Genomic DNA, 8,233 nt, shown 5'->3' with positions numbered 1-8,233 from the left:
AACTCTTAACATCAAATCCTATTTAAACATTCTGAAAGTTCTATATTTACACATGCTTACTAGGATTTCAGTGTTTGTAGGTCAGAGAAGTGCGACTTCTACCCCACACCAAAGGTCAATGGAGATCCAGACACTTTCTGGATCTTCTGCTTTCTTCTCTCCACCCTTCCCTCCCTGTTGGGCTGGGTGAAGATGCCTGCTGCTTTTTTTTTTTTTTTCCCCCCCTCAGAGCAGCAGTGATGACAATGATGATCCTGTGTTTTCACACAAGAGCTTGGCAGTTGCAGCAGTCTTCCCAGGATATACATTAGATGCCACAAGGTAAGTGACAGTCTTAAACGTGATTACAAGTCCATTAGGACTTCTTCCATCCTAACCGAGGGGAGTGCTGTCCTGCTCTCATTTCATATTTCCAAGGTACTGGGGAGATGGACATAATTCCCTTCTGAAGGGCCCGACATTCTCATCTCCTGCCTCCCTAGAAAGTGTTATAATGATCAGGGGAGAGACTGGGGCGAGACATTTCTCCTGTTGTAGGTGTTCCAGCAGGGAAGGGAAAGAAGACTGGATTCGCTATGTCAGAGAGAAGAAGAGTGGTCGTGGCTGTGATACCCACCGGGTGGGGGGCGCCCCCTTTGGCTTCCTCGCCCTGCCTCAGGATTGCTTCTGCATTTTGCACTGAGCAGCTATTGGATGAAGTACCTAACCAGCCCTGAGATCAGCATGTGGAGCCCGGGACGTCCCTTACCACCCGAGTGCAAACTGAACAGAGCTACATACTCTCCTTCTGGTCCAACTCAGTTCTAATTTTTTTCCTTAAGTTGAATTTCCAAAAAGAGAGCTTGGGAGTACCCTGAAATCTCCTGTCTAGTGTCCAGAGCACTCTAAGCAGCTGTGGCTTTATGCGGGGCAGAGTGGTAGGAGAGGGCAGTAGGAGGGCTTTGCTGCATTTCACACTTTGGGCCAACTGCACCTGCTAAGATCTCACACGCTCATGAATTACATGATGTGACAGTGGCCGTGCAACCGTGCTACATATTTCCCTCTGCACTTAGATCTGTGCTTGCCCTTCCTCAGCGTCCTGGCTTCTGCTCCATGGGACTGAAAATTCGGCATTGCAAAGCCTGGCCCTGCAGTGACAACGTTCCTCTTTTGGACCCAGCAAGTAAAGTGTGGGAGTGAAGCCTAATTATGTTTTGATACCATTCAGTCCTCGGTCTTTTAGGGTGATACTGCCAGTAATAACTGGCAGTGACGGGCATTTAGTTATGGCAGTGACATTTTGTTGTGGGAACTCCCATCCACCGCCCACTGAACTGAGCCCGCTGGTGTCGCATCACAAGGGCAAGTGAGCAGTTCCTCAGTAGTAAGAGCTCTGGATGGCTTCTGTGCACAAACAGGTTTAAAAACAGGGAAAGGGTCTTACAGAACCCACTACTGGTCAACAGAGCCGCTGATCCCTGAAGCATGGCTGGCACACAAATATAAAAATAAATGTGACGCAGTACATGGTCTTCTTAGGGAAAGGACTTTGGGAACTTCCTGTACAGACGTGGGCTGTGTCTCCTCCTTGTACATACCGCAGGGGAAATGGAAGACGAGAAACACCAAGGGTGGGAATTAAGACTGTGTTTTCATTTCCTCTTTCTTGTTTGTTACTTGGTCCTTCTCTAGTAAAAGAAAAAAAAAACCAACAAAAAACCCGACAACAAAAAACCCAGCTGCACCTGGGTTTTTACATAAATGTTCTCTTGCACTTCAACTCGTTCACCTCCTGGCAACACTGAACTCCAGAAAATACGGTGCACTCTCTCTTTAAGAAAGACTGCTCCCTGCCCAGCTGTTGACTTGCCTGAAGGTGAGACCTCTGCTTAAATTCATGGCTCCAGCTGTCAAAAGCAAAGAAAAGCAGCTTTTCCTTGGCGGCTCTCTGCTTTGGGTAGAATTTGACATCTTCCTCAGTCAGCAGAATTTAATCAGCATCAAGTGCCCACAGCCGCTCAGCTCCACCACGGCTGGGCTGAGGCTGGGGCTGGGGAGCCAGACCTGTGGAGGGGAAGAGGGGGAGAGTCCGCAAGCAGCAGGCACAAACAGACACGGGCACAATCGCCCGTTTCTATAGGAAATCCAAAGCTTGTCACCATCTAGGGAGAGCCTCATTACACCCTTTGACTTAAGAATTGCTGTTATCATGCAGTAACCTTACCCAGCCTAGGCTCTGCAGTGTCCTCCTGAGCAGCTGAGAGCAATAAATGCAGCGAGTAATTGGCAGCTGACAATGATACTGATTTCCAAAAGAAATGGGCTCAGGGATATGGTTTCCCAGATAGGTAAAGCCAAGGGAGCGACTGCTGAGATCGCCATGCCCTGCTTGCCTTCCTCCTAGGGAAAAGAGTGCCTTCAGTTATTGTCACATAGATGTCAACAAACTAAATGACCCAGCTCAGGTAGTGAAACTGGTAAGCCAAGCGCCTAAACCTCTAAAGCCCAGCATATGATGCATTCACAAAACTCAAATGGTCAGATCGGACCGGCACATGCAGATGTAGGCACATGCAGATGTAGGTACATGCAGATGTAGGTACATGCAGACTTGCGTATGGACCCGCCACAGCAGGAGGGTATTTGCTTCTCCCCAGTACTGCCACCTCCCTCCTGCAACCAGGTCCCAAAATCCCACGGTGGGAAACACACCAGGGAGAGATGAGGATGAGGTCGCAGCCAGGGAGGCGGTGGTGTGGCAGTTCCGGTTCCAGGTTTTGGCCCTGCGATGGTGTGTGCTGGGGGGCTGCGCTCTTCCATAGCCGGGGAGCCAGCCCGGCTGCCCCGAGACCCTAATTTTGGGGGAGTTGGTCAGTGCAGAATGGCTGCTGTTACAGCAGGGGTGTCCACAGGGTGTTTTCTCAAGGAGACACAGTATTAGTGCTTACCCATTTAGAATAACCTCTTCACAGTAAATATTATCTGCCTATGTGTTTTCAGCACACAAACTCCAGACGTTCCTATGCATGTAGTTCATTTCTAGCACCTGCAGCTGTTACCCATTTCCTGACAATATCGCCATGCCCATTGAGGAGAGGAAGGACATGTTGAGTTGTTGGGCTTTTTTCAATGTTTACCTCTTCCACCTGTTTGATATTAGCCTGCAGAATGGCACAGAGCTAAAGCGAAGGAGGCGGCTGCTGGAAGCAAACAGGAAATGAAGCAATGCCGGAGGTGAGGGGCAGCAGGGCTCTGAAGAAACAAGTCTGGGGGGGTACTGACTGGTGAATGCCCGCTTGCCTCTAAGCAGAGGGGTGATTTGGTTCTCTGCAGATCTGAGCTAGGTGTCAGAGGGATACTAAAGCACCGAGTGCCCCCAGCTAGAGAAGAGGAGGGGTGAGAAAGAAGGAGATGCATAAAGGGGGGAGATGCTGCGGGTGGCGGGGCGAGCGCAGGTAAAGGCTTGCTGCCCAGGGAGCGGGGGAGAGCTCGCAGGTGCATTGCAGCCCGGGAGCTTGACCCCCCCCCCCCCCTTTCCTTTGTATTTGGGGAATGAACTTCATCAAACCTGCATTCATCGTTCTGCTCAGCCACATGACAAACTTCTACTGAACTGTGTCCTGGAGGGGTGACGCAGCCACAATAACAAGATCCCTCCTGCTCCAGTCATTAAAAACACTGCATTTCTCATTTCACAGCACTGGGGGAGGGGACCGAGAGCAGCCGAGGAAGCAAATCCCACTGAGGGTACTGTTACAATACCAGAGAGAGACCATTAACCCAGTGCATTTACCTACAGGCCTTCATCAACAAATGTCCTACCAAAAGACACACTTTTAATCTGACCCTAGTATTGCTCATCTTTCTCAACACTTACCTCCAAAGCAAGCTGTTACTGATAAGCAAAACTACAATCGTGCTTCCCTTCTTAAACCTCTCTATTTAAAACTTTGCAGTGCTAAAAGGTACAGCGCTGATCTGGTGTAGTGGCCGGAGTCCCCTCAGATGATAGCCCCCTCCTCTGAACAGCTAACTGAAGACATCTGTTGGATGCAATTATCCAAAAGCTGCACTTTTGTTTTTAGACATATTATTTTCTGTATTACCTGGGGATCATGTACCTAATTATGCTTTTCTGAAGGGGGTTCTGACTGTTTGTGAAGGTGGTTTTCTGCTGTCAACCAAGTTCAGCGAGTGGTTGTTCGTCGAATTTCTAGTGAAATTTTGTTATTGATGAATGATGTAGATACGCGTGTTTAATTATTTCAGTAATTCTTCCCAGCCTCCTGTTACTCGGAGAGGCTAAATGCACACTCACGTGCAGATCCTCGGCTTTCGTTCACTGTAACAGATTTTCATGGCAGGAGGTGAACGCTGTTACAAGCTGCTTGTCTGTAGGATTACCTGCTGTACAGCACTCTGCCTGTGGGAGACGGGCCAACTAATAACGCTGGATTAGAGAATAGATGGAAATGACTGGAACATACTTTCTTTTGAAGTCAGAAATATTTTGCTAGAAGTTCTAAAATTTTCATTAAAATTTGTGACAGCAACTCGCACTATTTTATGAAGTATTAGGGAAAACACTTTCAGCAGATGTCTGCAGAAAGCTTCTCTCTACCAACTCCATTTTATCTGTTTTCTAAAAAAAGGCCCTATAAACCCTGACACAGCCAAGTTGCTGTGGCTTGCTAAAATACCAGTGTTAGCTGAACCCTGGTAATTGTACAAACACGTGCTTTTAGCTGGGGCAAACACAAGATAAATGATATTAACTTTTCTCTTGGGTATAAACTAACATGTTTCACCTCACAGCGGGAGACAGGATTGCGGGTCAGGCAGCACGGCTCGGCTGACGGGCGGTAACTGGCTAAGCTGAGTTTAGCTTGAAGACGCGTCTCAGCTTGGTGTGAAGCCCCAGTCCTTCCTGACAAGGACAACAAGGGTCCTTCACTCCTCCCTGACCTGGTGAGCACAGAGGGAAAGGGTATTATTAGTGTTATTTAATTTGCATTACTGTGATACTTAAGAGCTCCGGTTTGGATTAGGACACTGTTGTGCTAGGCCTGTATAAACACACATGAAAGCGTGACACCATCCTCAAGCACTGCCTGCCTTGTACAGGCGCACATGGGAGTCGGGGACGGTTCCACTGAGGTTGGGCTTTGTCTTCCTCCGTGCCTTCTGCTGTGCCAAGCATGTTGTCAGCTCTTGCAAATCCTCTGCATTTAACGGCCCACACACACCTCAGCCTGCTCTTTGCTGAACTGGTAATTTGGCAAGTTCCCGTGTTTGTGTAGCGAGCAGTAGGTTACCCAGAAAGATACTTGAGGCCAAGCTGGGACGGACCGCGGGAGTCTATTTTAAGGGCAGCTACAGAAAGTCCCCACATATTGCAGCTCTGAGTGGAGTGAGCTTGAACTGGCTGTGGAAAACAAGCGCCTAGCACTAGGCAGCTCAGGGTCAGAGGAGACAGAGCTGAGCTGGCACCGGCAATGCCACAAGGCTTGCTGGGTCTGCTACGTGCTTGATCCACGCAGGGCGACGGAGCAGCCTGAAGGGCTGCAGGGCTGGCTGTCCTGTGGGAAGCATCTCCCCATCGATGCTGAGACAGGCTGTTAATAAACAATAACAAAATGGTCTTTATATACCTCGGAGGAGGTGACTAAAGCAGGAGCAGAGGGAAGCAGTCAGTTTACTCTGTGAGAAATGTTTATTCATTTTCCCTGTAGGCTATTAATAGGAATTCTGGCTTTAGCAGGAGAAATCCCACCTTGTTCCCTAAAACTTGCTGAAGAAAGATGAATCATAAGCAATTTCCCTGTTTTGAAGCAGTGATCCTTCCTTCGCCCTATGTAGGAATGGCGGGGTGACTCCTGAAAAGGAACCAGATAAAAACCTGTTTGGATAATACGCTGTGATCAGTGGCCGGTAGTCAGAGTCTCATAGTGGTGTGCATCCAACTAGCACTTGGGATTTCTCATTTTCTAAAAGTAAGTAAAGAGCTCGCTATGCAATTCCCTCTTCTCCTAATTTCCCCTCTTCTTCTCAACAGTAAAGATCAGACCACATTAGTCCTTCAAAACACATTTAGAAAAGCTACATCACTTTTTATAGATAGCCGGTAAGTTCGGTGGTGTTCAAGACCTTCTCTGCAGAGTGCCCTTCAGGACAGCGTTCACCAGCACGGCTACAGCATCATTTACACATACGCCATATGGATGCGTGGTGTGCTGCTTGCAACTGCAGCCTCTTGTGGGTTAAACAAGTGATGTGGGCAGCCTGAGTCGGGGAAAGCGTTTACATATCAAAAGATGTAAGAATTCTCAAAACCGGTATAAACCTAATAAACAAGTCTCATCAGGTGTTGTTCAAGGCAGTTTGGTTTTGTTCGGAAGTAAGAATGCAATGCAGTCAAGGTCTTGCGGTCTGACTGATAAACCAGTTCTGGTCAAGACGGGGCACAAAGCCTACACCGTTTAGCTAAGCTTGCAGCAGAAGTGAAGCCTCTCGCCTTTGTTTCAGTGTGTTGCACTCTGGCTCACTCATGTGATCAGTCATTCCCTATTAAAAAGACACATTTTTACTCTTGTAGACAAAATGCATAAATATTTGACCCCTGGAAATATGATACACAGCTAAAGACAGCTTTTGAAAAACACGGAGTATGTACGTGCATTATAAATTCCCCCTATCTCACAGGACCAGCATAGTAGGAAAAAAGATAATCGGTTGTGTCTCTTGGTCTCGCTCTCCACCCTGCTCCCTCATCTCCCTTGCGCTCCCCCTCCTTTTTGCTGGGGGATGTGCCAGCACTTGTCTTGGCAAAAGGCAGTCTTGGATCTTAAGACGGAAGGAAACTCCAGTGTGTTCGCGACTAGCTCAGCCTTTACCAGGCCTCCTCTCCTCCCAGCCCAGCCTGCACCGCGCAACGAGTACGTGGTGCTGGTGTGCTCTGAGGAGGTGCAAGAGTGGCATCTCCACCCAGCACCACGTGGCTGCCTGGCGAACACGTAGCTTGTGCTCTCATAAAACAGGGCTTCACAATGTGTGTAAATGCATGTGCAAAATGCACGTGTGCAAGGTGTATGCGAATGCAGACACCACCAGCAGTGGGACGGCAACAGGGCGTTGCCATTCAGTCTGGTTTTGGTCTGGGTTTTCAGCAGGGAAGTCAAATGAACGAGTGCTTTGCCGTCAGTCGTAGGGACCTGGGTCCTTTTCTGTATGCAGGGCAGGTAACATCAGCTGATGGCTGCATGATTTCCATCCACCACCCTCCACTACACCGCACCCAGCTACTGGCTTGTTCGCTCTCCCTGTCCAGGCAACCTTTGGCCTTTCCAGAAAGAGAGCCTGCAGAACGTACCACCATCACCCCTTTTGGCGGTGGTGATTTCACGACACAGAAAACTGCACATTAGGAGTTGCACAGCAGCTCCTTTTCCAAAGAAGCTGCCAACCAACAGTTGGGTGATAAAGCACTAATTCTCCTTCAGCCACACGCAGCCCCATTCTGGATTTCAGCCAGGGACCAATATATATTACAGGTTTCAGTTCTCATCCCCAGTACCTAATGGTGTCTTGTCCTGATAGTTAAAAATTACATCACCCATGCTGTTCTTAATGCATACGCATCTATAAAGTCCATACCAGGACTTCGGATGGAAAGGGACCGACTAGGCCTTCCACATTATAAAACATTGTTAATAATTCGTGAAGCTCCATCCTAAGCTTGTTCTCTATTTTCCCCTTGTTAAATTTAATGGAAAACGTTTATATAAGCTTGTTACCCTAGTCAATATTTTATACCATCTTGTTCTTGTATTAAGGTCATGCTTTAGTTTAAATAATTACTTTTCTCTCCCTGTTGTTTTCTCTTCTGACATATTTAAAAGCTCTTGTCCCTGCTTATCCATTCTTGTTGTTTTGCTGCTATATAAATCAGTTTCTTTTACAGTCTTCTAAGACAGACTCTTCATTTCCCTGATTGTGAGCTGTTCTGGTCTTTTTTGTAAATCTGGCTGACAAGCACTGTATATGTTGTTCTGGACCATGTTTTGATGCTGCCTTAGACAATGGCGGTAATGCTTTTCTAATTAGCTAAAGTATCTTGTCTAATACATCCCATGACTGCATTTACCTCTTCCATGGCTGTGTCATGCTGGTGGCTCACTTACCCTGTAATGGATGTCAGGACCTTGGGTCTTTCTTCACCATGGTTTCTTCCAAATGCTGTGTCCCTGACTTC

At 47.7% G+C, this 8,233-nt stretch overlaps 1 non-coding gene across 1 annotated transcript; it reads right to left on the bottom strand.

The window, feature by feature from the left end:
* Positions 1-300: 300 nt before the first annotated feature.
* On the bottom strand, positions 301-415 carry LOC118451809. Its single transcript, XR_004841373.1, has one exon. It is a non-coding gene; the product is annotated as a U6atac minor spliceosomal RNA (small nuclear RNA).
* Positions 416-8,233: the final 7,818 nt, after the last annotated feature.

Source organism: Egretta garzetta, unplaced genomic scaffold (genome assembly GCF_000687185.1).
Source record: "Egretta garzetta isolate BGI_Z169 unplaced genomic scaffold, ASM68718v1 scaffold2, whole genome shotgun sequence".
NCBI lineage: Eukaryota > Metazoa > Chordata > Aves > Pelecaniformes > Ardeidae > Egretta > Egretta garzetta.
Note: the sequence above shows the minus strand (reverse complement) of the source record. Positions and strands in the feature narration are given on the sequence as shown.